At 33.8% G+C, this 9,293-nt stretch overlaps 1 pseudogene across 1 annotated transcript; it reads right to left on the reverse strand.

Moving 5' to 3' along the window:
- Positions 1 to 748: 748 nt before the first annotated feature.
- LOC109793804 (putative serine/threonine-protein kinase PIX13) lies at positions 749 to 3,596 on the reverse strand (annotated as a pseudogene). Its single transcript, XR_014433789.1, has 5 exons — positions 3,465 to 3,596; positions 2,993 to 3,127; positions 2,759 to 2,901; positions 1,921 to 2,044; positions 749 to 1,426 (listed from the first exon to the last, which is right to left on the reverse strand). The product of XR_014433789.1 is annotated as a putative serine/threonine-protein kinase PIX13 (transcript).
- Between the last annotated feature and the right edge of the window lie 5,697 nt (positions 3,597 to 9,293).

The raw sequence follows: 9,293 nt of genomic DNA on the forward strand, positions 1-9,293 counted from the left end.
TTTCATTTGTTTTAATGAAAGAAAAAAATGGTTTGTTAAATAAGCTAGTTATTCAAGACAACAATTTAAATTTGAAAATAGCCTTTTCTTTAAAAAAAAAAAATACAAGTTGTTTTCTTAAATCTGAAAATTTGAAACTTTTGATTATTTTTCATTAGGATTTTTTCTTCTCAAGCTAACCTATTACAATAAAGATGACTTTTTTTATATCCAAACAAAATTAAATATTTTACATTCAACAATTTACCAAAAAAAAATATTCTAATTATAATCGATTATACATATAATTAATTATTGAAATAAAATAATTTTCATACCTTTCTCAAACACATCCCAAGTCTTTTATGTGTTTTTCCTTATTATCTAATTTTCTTTGTGAGTTCTTGATATTTAACTGATAGGAAATCTTGCTAGCTCTAATGTCTTAACTATTATCAGGAAAAAAAAACGTTATATCCTAGAAAACCTCCTTAAGTATTGTCAAAAAAAAAATACATGTTAAATTCCAGAAAACTTACGCATCACACAAATAATTTTATGTTACAATATGATCACATATTTCGTCATTTTATGTTACAATACTATCACATATCTCATGCTCCATTACTATCACAGATTTCATGTTAATTACTTTTACTCATAGTTATACAAACTCGAGATTTCAAGATAAATCCATTGTGATTTGGTATCGATTATAAAGATGGCCGTTAATAACAATAATATGATAGTGTCCTCTACAAGATATCCATGAGCCAATCAACTTCCCATTGTTGAAAGAAAAACAACTCTTGAAAAAAAAAAAGACATATTAGCATCAAAACTATGTTCCCTTGCACATACAAAATATTTTCCCACTTTATAAAAATATGAATAATCAACACAAAAAAAATCATATACTTCAAAAGGCTAATGAAATTCTCCCCCCTCCAACCAGCACAAGGAAAAAAAAATCACATCTATTAAGTGACCAATCCAACAACCTACTCGGTGAACCATATTACTTTCTCAATTTCTAGTTTTTTTTTTGTGTAAATTTATTTATACTCTTGCACCTCTCTGCCGAGGAGGTTGATGAGAAGTGCAGTGAGAATGCAGATTCTGGATCCTTTAGATTTTTCATGGATAGCTTCAATGGCTTCCAATTCCTCAACAACATCTTTCATAGAAGGACGTTGTTTAGGGTCCTTTTCTAAGCATTTTAGAGTAAGTTGTACTGCTTGCCATGCTGCCTTGGGTGAATATTGACCATCTATTTTAGCATCCATAATTGTTTTCAACTTTTTCTTGGAAGAAAGAAAAGGCTTGGTCCATTCAACTAGCTTTTGCTGCCCTGTTGGGCGATTTCTATCAAGTGCTCTCACGCCTGTCAGTATTTCAAGAAGCACTACACCAAACCCATACACATCACTCTTCACATACAAGTGCCCTGTTGAAATATTCATACAATTCAAAGCAATGTTAGTTTTTGGTGGGTCAAACCATTAGACTACACTATTGCTTATCTTTAATCTACCTTCTCCAACTTCATTCTTCCACAAAGCATTGATTGCTTTAGTATTACAGTAAGGTTTGTTTGGTTCAATCTTAATTAACTACAAAATAATGTCAATGCCCCTTGTTTTCACTTAATTTATTTCTTACTTTCAGAAACAGTCAAAACTTATCTGTACACTTCTTTGAAATCAAGAAGTCAAGTCAAATGACATTTTATTAATTATATGTGAAAATAGTAATGAAAACAAAAAACATTTTGCCAAACCAGACAATTCATTTTTCCCTACATTTTACTTTCATTTCCTTGTTACTTGGCATAGCATCTAAACTTAGCTATATGTATTATGCCTTGTGAGTAATCAATAAAGTCAAAACATACATTTAAAGCTGATTTAATTGTCAATTATGTGCAGATATATTATTTACCTGTTGCAATATATTCTGGAGCAGCATAACCATATGTGCCCACGACCCTGGTAGTTACATGTGACTGTCCTTCAGAAGGTCCCAATTTAGCCAAGCCAAAATCTGAGATTTTTGCATTGTAATTCTGGAAGATACAAAACAATCTGTCATCAAAATCATCCAAGCAACTTCGCATAAAATAAATATCAATTTTGTTTCTTAGAAAAGAGACATCATGGATATTCTCCAACTAGTCAACGGGTCTGGTATTGACAACACTTAGAAAAGAGACAATAGGAACAAAGACATTGCACTTTTTAGTTGATATTCTATTAACAGAGACTAACGACGTGTTTGGGTGGGCATTTGAAAATTTGATTTTTAAATGAAATTGATTGTGAGATTGGTTTTGAAGTACTGTGATTTATATTTGGTGTTTATATTCTAATTTCTAAAAGCCATCTAATACGAAAACTCGATATAAAATTTGTGAACCAGCACAAAAGCTATGTGCAGTTGTTTTAACTCAAAATTCTACACCTAGAATCAATTCTACACCTAGAATCAATTCCTCAACATGGAACCAAACATGTTAGTATTTACCTAAATTCATGTTAGTTAGTATTTCAACATGATTTTAGATGATCAAACGTGAACCCACACACGCTTTTAAGTTTTCATACCTTTTAAATACAAGTTTGGTTAGTAAAATAAACAATAAGGGTACAAATTCTTAAACTGTCTATTCATCCCAAGTTGTTGATGCTACATTTACTTAGCATAGCTTCCATCTCTTGATACAAGGGAAAAGGTAGACAACAATACAACATAAGAAATCAACCAACAGAAAATAACTGACCCCATCAAGTAGTATATTTGATGGCTTAAAATCTCTGTATATGACTTGTTTTTCGGAGGCGTGCAAGAAAGCTAATCCCCGAGCTGCACCAATGGCTATTTTAAACCGTGTGCTCCAAGAAAGTGGTTCTATGTTGGGATTTCCTGCTTGGAAACATTACAAAGAAAATGAATTAAAATCAAATTCATGAGGAAGAGTTTTCTTTTACCCATTTTAAAAGTGTTCAAGTCATACTTCTGAATAGATGATAATCCAAGCTTCCCTTTGACATGAACTGTACACAAGAAGAAGCTGATCATCGTCCCAACAATAACCCAATAGCTTGACCAGGTTCGGGTGAGAAAGCCTTCCTAAAAAGTTCACTTCTGACTGCATCTTCCAATCAACAGAAAATCATTTTAAACAATCAGATAGCCAGGCTGAATTTGTGCAAACAGTAGAATTTATCACATGAAAGGTACTCTAATTGTGTTGAAGGTTACACTACAATATGCAATTGACAAGTAAAACCACAAGACAGAATGATAAAAAATTTAGCCAAAGAATGCCTAGTTATGCTTTGGCATTACTCTTTTAGTTTTTCTATTTTTTAAAATTTGTTCAACTTAGTCTTTCTCTTGTTAAAATCATTAACATTATTATTTAATTGTGAAAATATACGCACGTTTTCGGTAACAATGTTAAGCTAAGGTCTGTTATACATGACCTGCCACTCTCGAAAGCCATGCGTGCTTTCGGGGTTCAACCTTTTGATGGCAACGGCCATTCCAAAACCAGAGTTGGGTCTGGCAGGGGAGAGGGTCTTCTCATTTAACCATCCCTTGAAAACTTGGCCATTTCAGAATTCGGTCTTCAGTGCTTGGTGAACCTGAAAACAGAGGAATCGAAACCATCATGGAAGAAATCGAATTCGAGGAAACGGGGAACGACCCATGTCGTGTTTTGGGGTGACTTTAGAAAGGGTGGAGAAAAGTTGAAGACTTGCCTGAACATTGAGAGAGGTTGGGGGTAGAGGAGTGAGGTGCCGAGGCAGAGGAGAAGCTGAGACCCATGAAACTGTTACTGTGACGAAGCTCTCTTTGGCTTCTCAGATGACTTGACTAACCAAATTGACCCACACAAGATGGCCGGTGGAATTGGTGGGAAATGTGTTCGTCAATTCACAGATGAATATAGATTGTTCACATTTTAATATTTTAAATTGATTTTAGTATCGAGGAAGGGCGATTAATTAAATTTGTAAAAAAAAAAAAAAATAGACTATGAATCAAGTATTAAAATAATGTTATTTTAAAATATATTGTGAAAGTGTGATTGTTTAGTTAAGAGCTATCACAAAAATTACCTATGTAAAAGTATAATTGTTTAGTTCAAAATCATCACAAAAATTACTGAGACTTTCCCGTGGCATATGACTTCTTTTACATGTGTAGAAAGGAATAAGCATTAAATGGACGTTTAATATATCTTAAAAAGTAGTATAGAAAAAATTTACAAGAGTTTAACATGGAAATATGCGGTAAAAAAAGAAACGTGGAAAGATAGGAAAAGAAATGTGAAGATAAAGACGAGTATTCTTTATATTAAAGATTAAAAAAACATGTATTTAATAGATGATATTTAAATAAATAATAATTTATAATTTTTATTTAAATATTTATGAAGTTGTCACTAATATTTTATTTTAAGAGAAAAGTATTGGAAATTTTTTTTTAAAAAATAATCTTTAAAATTAAAATTGGGTTTAGAAATCAATTACGTGTAGGAAAGATATTAGCACTCCACGACACTCGTAAAAATAATACTTATAATTAATCATACAAAATTACATAACTTTATAAATATTTAATTTACCCCTAAAAATATATTTTGTTATTCTTTTTTATATATAACCTTTATAGATGAAAGGAGAAAAACTTTTTTTGTATTTTAATTAAAAAAAACTTACATAATAATTTAAGCTAATAAATAAATAATCGCTAAACTATCAAAATAACGTTAAAGATAGAATTAACGTTATTAAATTTTTGAAATATTTTATTTTACCAAAAGATAATGACTTTATATATTTTTTTTTATCTTTTTTTATAAATATTTTAGTACAAGAATTTAAGTTAATAAATGACTAACATTAAACCCTACCATTTAAATAATATTACAGATAGAATTGCTATTCAATTAATGTTATTAATAAATATTTTTATTTTATCTTATGCATAAAAACTTATGATAATAAATGACTATTCTATAAACTTTTATAATTTACATGATATTAAAGGTAGAAGAGCTACTCAATTAATATCATTAACCATTAAAAATAAATTATACGTGGAGGATAACTATTTTTTATTTTTATCAAAAAATAGATTTTGCGTAAAGATTCAAGTTAGTAAATGATTAATCAATAAATCTCCACAATAACGTTAAAGATAAAAGTGCTACTCAGTTAACGTTATTGGTTGCAACATATATTTATTCTTTAACATTTTGTCCAAAGATGACAGCTTTTTTAAAAAATTATTTAAAAAAATTTGTATAGGAGAGTTTAAGCTAGCAAAATGACTAATCATTAAACCCATGAAAAAGATAAAATAACTATTCAGTTAATGTTATTAACTACTTTATGATTTTTATTTATTAAAAAAAGCTTTCATTTTTATGTGTTTTATCTATAAATATATATATTTGCTTAGGAATCTAAGATAACAAATGGCTAGTCATTAAACTCTCAGAACCAAATAATGTCAAAGATAAAAATGTTATTCAATTAACATTATTAATTCTTATATTTTGAAAGAGTTTTTGATGGAAATTATTTTAATTTATGAGCAAAGTTCATAATAGCAAATGATCGACTATGCTACAAACTTCTATCATTTAAGTAAATATTAAAAGTAAAAATATTACTCAATAAATATTATAAATTACTATATAGATTATAAAATTTTATTTTTTATTTAAAATTCTAAAAACCTAAATGGTCCTATTAATTAAGTAAGAAAATAAAATGTACTCCAACGTAAATCCATGCTACTGTTTTTTTTAACATATTTTCTAATATAGAACTAAGTGAAACAAAATGAAATAATTGAACACGATTGAATTCAAACCAGTGTTTTAAAACCCGGATCGACCCGGCCGGTCGGACCGGTTGGACCGGGAACCGGTGGTCCAGCCGGTCCGAATCTGAAGTTGGATCGGTTATGCAGTCGACCCGTTTCAAACCGGATTGAACCAGTCAATTTTCCGGTTCAACCGGTGAACCGGTGGGTCAAACCGGTTCAACCACTTTTTTTTTTTTTTTTTTTAAATTTTTTAAGGGACCATAAATCACAAAAATAATAATAAAAATTGAATCTCTTAATGAAAAAGCAAGGAGTCTTGTTAAATATAACAATGACTACTTGTTCTAATATATTTGTTTGCAATATATACAACTTAAATAACTTTTATAGTATATTATTAATTTTAAATTATCTAATTAATAATTCAATATCTATGTAAATATTACATATATTATTTTGTGATATTAATTGCAAGCATATTATATATGTACATATTATTTATATTTTTAATTTGTATTAATATACTGTTTAACATGTAACTTTTTTATGTATTTTTTTTACAAAATAAAAATAAAAATAATTTTAAATAAGATAGAAAAATTTAAATTTAAAATAAGATATGAATTTATTAAAATTTATAAGTATAAATATATTTAATATGAATATTTTTTAATAAAAATAAATAAAAATCGAGTCATGCGGTTCAACCAGTGACCCACCGGTTCAACCTTTGACCCACTGACCCAATACCTTAACCGGTTCGATGACCGGTCCGGTTTTTAAAACTATGATTCAAACTACCCGATTGTTATTCTAATTAACATAATAAAATAAGAAAAAGATTCAATCATTTTCACAAAATTTTACATATTTTTTTTTGGAAAACTCAAATGTTAAACCCCTTAACACCAATCCAAGTGAAAAGGGAAATTTCAACACACAATTACATATATAAGCCAGCCATTCAACATATATAAAAGATGAAAAACCAGAAACATAATGAAACAAAAAAGAATGTGTTCCTGTGTTAGGATACACACTTCAATTATCCTTGTTATAGCGGGTCTGATCCTGGGTCTCGGTCTTCTCATTCCTATTCGGGTAGTCCGAAGCGAGGGGGGTGTGCCTGCAAAGACACTCCAACGCTCAAGTAAGTGCTCGACGTAATAAATGCGGTAGTTGAAAGTTAGTTACATGCCTCGTTGGGGTCCTATTTATAGTGGTTCTTATTGGGCCGTGATTAGGGGTTGGGCCCCGAAAAATTAGGGGGTTAATCCGGTGCATTATGTAAATTAACCTCTCCGTAATCATCCTAGCGTAATTAAGGCGTTTGGCTGAGCACACCGATATGTTATGTTCAAGCCGCAAGTGGTCGGCCTGTTCTAGTGGTCGGCGTGCTCAAGGCTCGGGTGGTCGGACCATTCAGCCAAAGGTTCGGTATTCGGCCCGGTCGGCTGTCATACGGTATACAACCCCCGCAGCATCGAGGATGCAGAAGACGAAGACGGTATAGAGGTGAGGCTGTGGTTTCCGGTGTGGGGGAGTAGGGGTTGGTTCCTACCGCTAGTGGCAATGTGCGTTACCAATGGTCAAGCTCGGTATGGCTGCTTTTGAATGATTTCGCCAGTGGTCGGGTTCAAACGTTAAAGGCTATGCCGATTGTCGCCACCGGCCCGAAACGGGCTTTCGGCATTCGCGAAGGATGGTTGGACTCTTTTATTTGTTTAAAAATATGGATTGCTAGAATGACTTATTCTCAAACTGAGACCTCGTCAAACGAGCAATTTTATTAAAAGGCTCACCGATCCATGTTAATCCCAAGCGGGACCCTCCATGGATTAGCGATTTTCATAAAAAGGAAGGGTTCATGGAGTCGCCACCAATGTTTTACTCAAAACATTGGAAAAAGAAGTTTAAGGCAATCGATTCAAAAATCGACTTCGGCCATGACAACCAGAGTCGGGTAAGGGAGTCGGTTACGCGTGGGGAAGGTGTTAGCACCCACAGCGCCCCTTTCGGGTTCCCTATGACAGATTATTTAAAAATAATAGTGCAAAATTACTAAATTACCCCTATTTATTCTAAGCAATTATAAATTAACTATCTACATGATGACAGTTTAAATATGTACACACAGAAAGCGGTAAAAGAAGGGACTTTAAAGAGATAAACCTTTGAAGCGTGCTTTCTTATATATCTTGACAGAAATTGGGAAGCGTTTTGGCGTTCCCTCCCTCTACAAAACCGCTCGCTCCCTCCTATAAAATTTTAACTATGGAAATCCGGAGGATTTCCCTTCGACTAGGTTCGAGACTCAAGCAAATGGCTCGTGACTCAAGAACTTCATCGGATCAACTCTCCGAGTGATTTCTAGGCAGAGCACTGCTCAAAAAAACCCAGAATACTCAAGAAGAGGGTTAAAACTCAGTGAAAAAGTGTAGAATGACGTCCAATTGACGTCATATTTATAGGGATGAGGCGCAATACGGCCTCTGGGGGTCAATACGGTCCGTATTGAAGTTTTGAACTACAATACGGCCGTATTGAATTCAATACGGCCGTATTGAAGTTCAAAAAACCTCAATACGGCCGTATTGAAGTTCAGTGCAGCCGTATTGAAGTTCAGTGCAGCCGTATTGAATTCAATGCAGCCGTATTGAAGTTCAGAAACTTCAATACGGCCGTATTGAGTTCAGTGCGGCCGTATTGTAGTTTAAAATGTTCAATACGGCCGTACTGAACTTTTGGGAGGCCGTATTGGGCTTCATTCCCTCCACTTTCTTATTTTTTGCTATTCTAAGACCTCTAAACCTACAGATTGTCATCCTAGGGTCTTCCAGGGTCTTCCAGGAGTCCTTCCGGCTGACTTTCCTTTGGTCTTCAAGAGTCTTCAAGCTTTATTTCCTACCCGGACAATTTTAGGGGTCTACAGCTGCCCCCCCTTTACTTAGTCAAACAGCCTTTTGGTGTACCGTTTGATAAGTAAAGGAGTTGACCCAATTGTCCGGGGAATAAGCCATCCTTCCGACTTGTAGTGTCTTCAGGTGGGAAAATTGTTGAGTAGCCTCTCCAGGTTGAGTTTGCCCTCTCCAGGGTGAGTATTAGTCGTCGCCTCTCCAGGCTCGTGCATACCTCGGTGCTTCTGACAACGGGGGTAGCGTGAGTTTGCCCTCTCCAGGGTCTGCGTACCTCCGTGCTTCTAGTCACTTTGGTAGCGTGAGTCTTGCCCTCTCCAGGGTCTGCGGTTTGCCCTCCCCAGGGTCTGCGTACCTCCGTGCTTCTAGTCACTTTGGTAGCGTAAGTTTGCCCTCTCCAGGGTCTGCGTACCTCCGTGCTTCTAGTCACTTTGGTAGCGTAAGTTTGCCCTCTCCAGGGTCTGCGGTTTGCCCTCCCCAAGGTGGCTGAGTTCGCCCTCTCCAGGGTGAGTTTGCCCTCTCCAGGGTGACTGAGTTTGCCCTCTCCAGGGTGAG

The sequence above is a fragment of the Cajanus cajan genome, chromosome 5 (genome assembly GCF_000230855.2).
Source record: "Cajanus cajan strain Asha chromosome 5, NIPB_CcT2T_4, whole genome shotgun sequence".
NCBI lineage: Eukaryota > Viridiplantae > Streptophyta > Magnoliopsida > Fabales > Fabaceae > Cajanus > Cajanus cajan.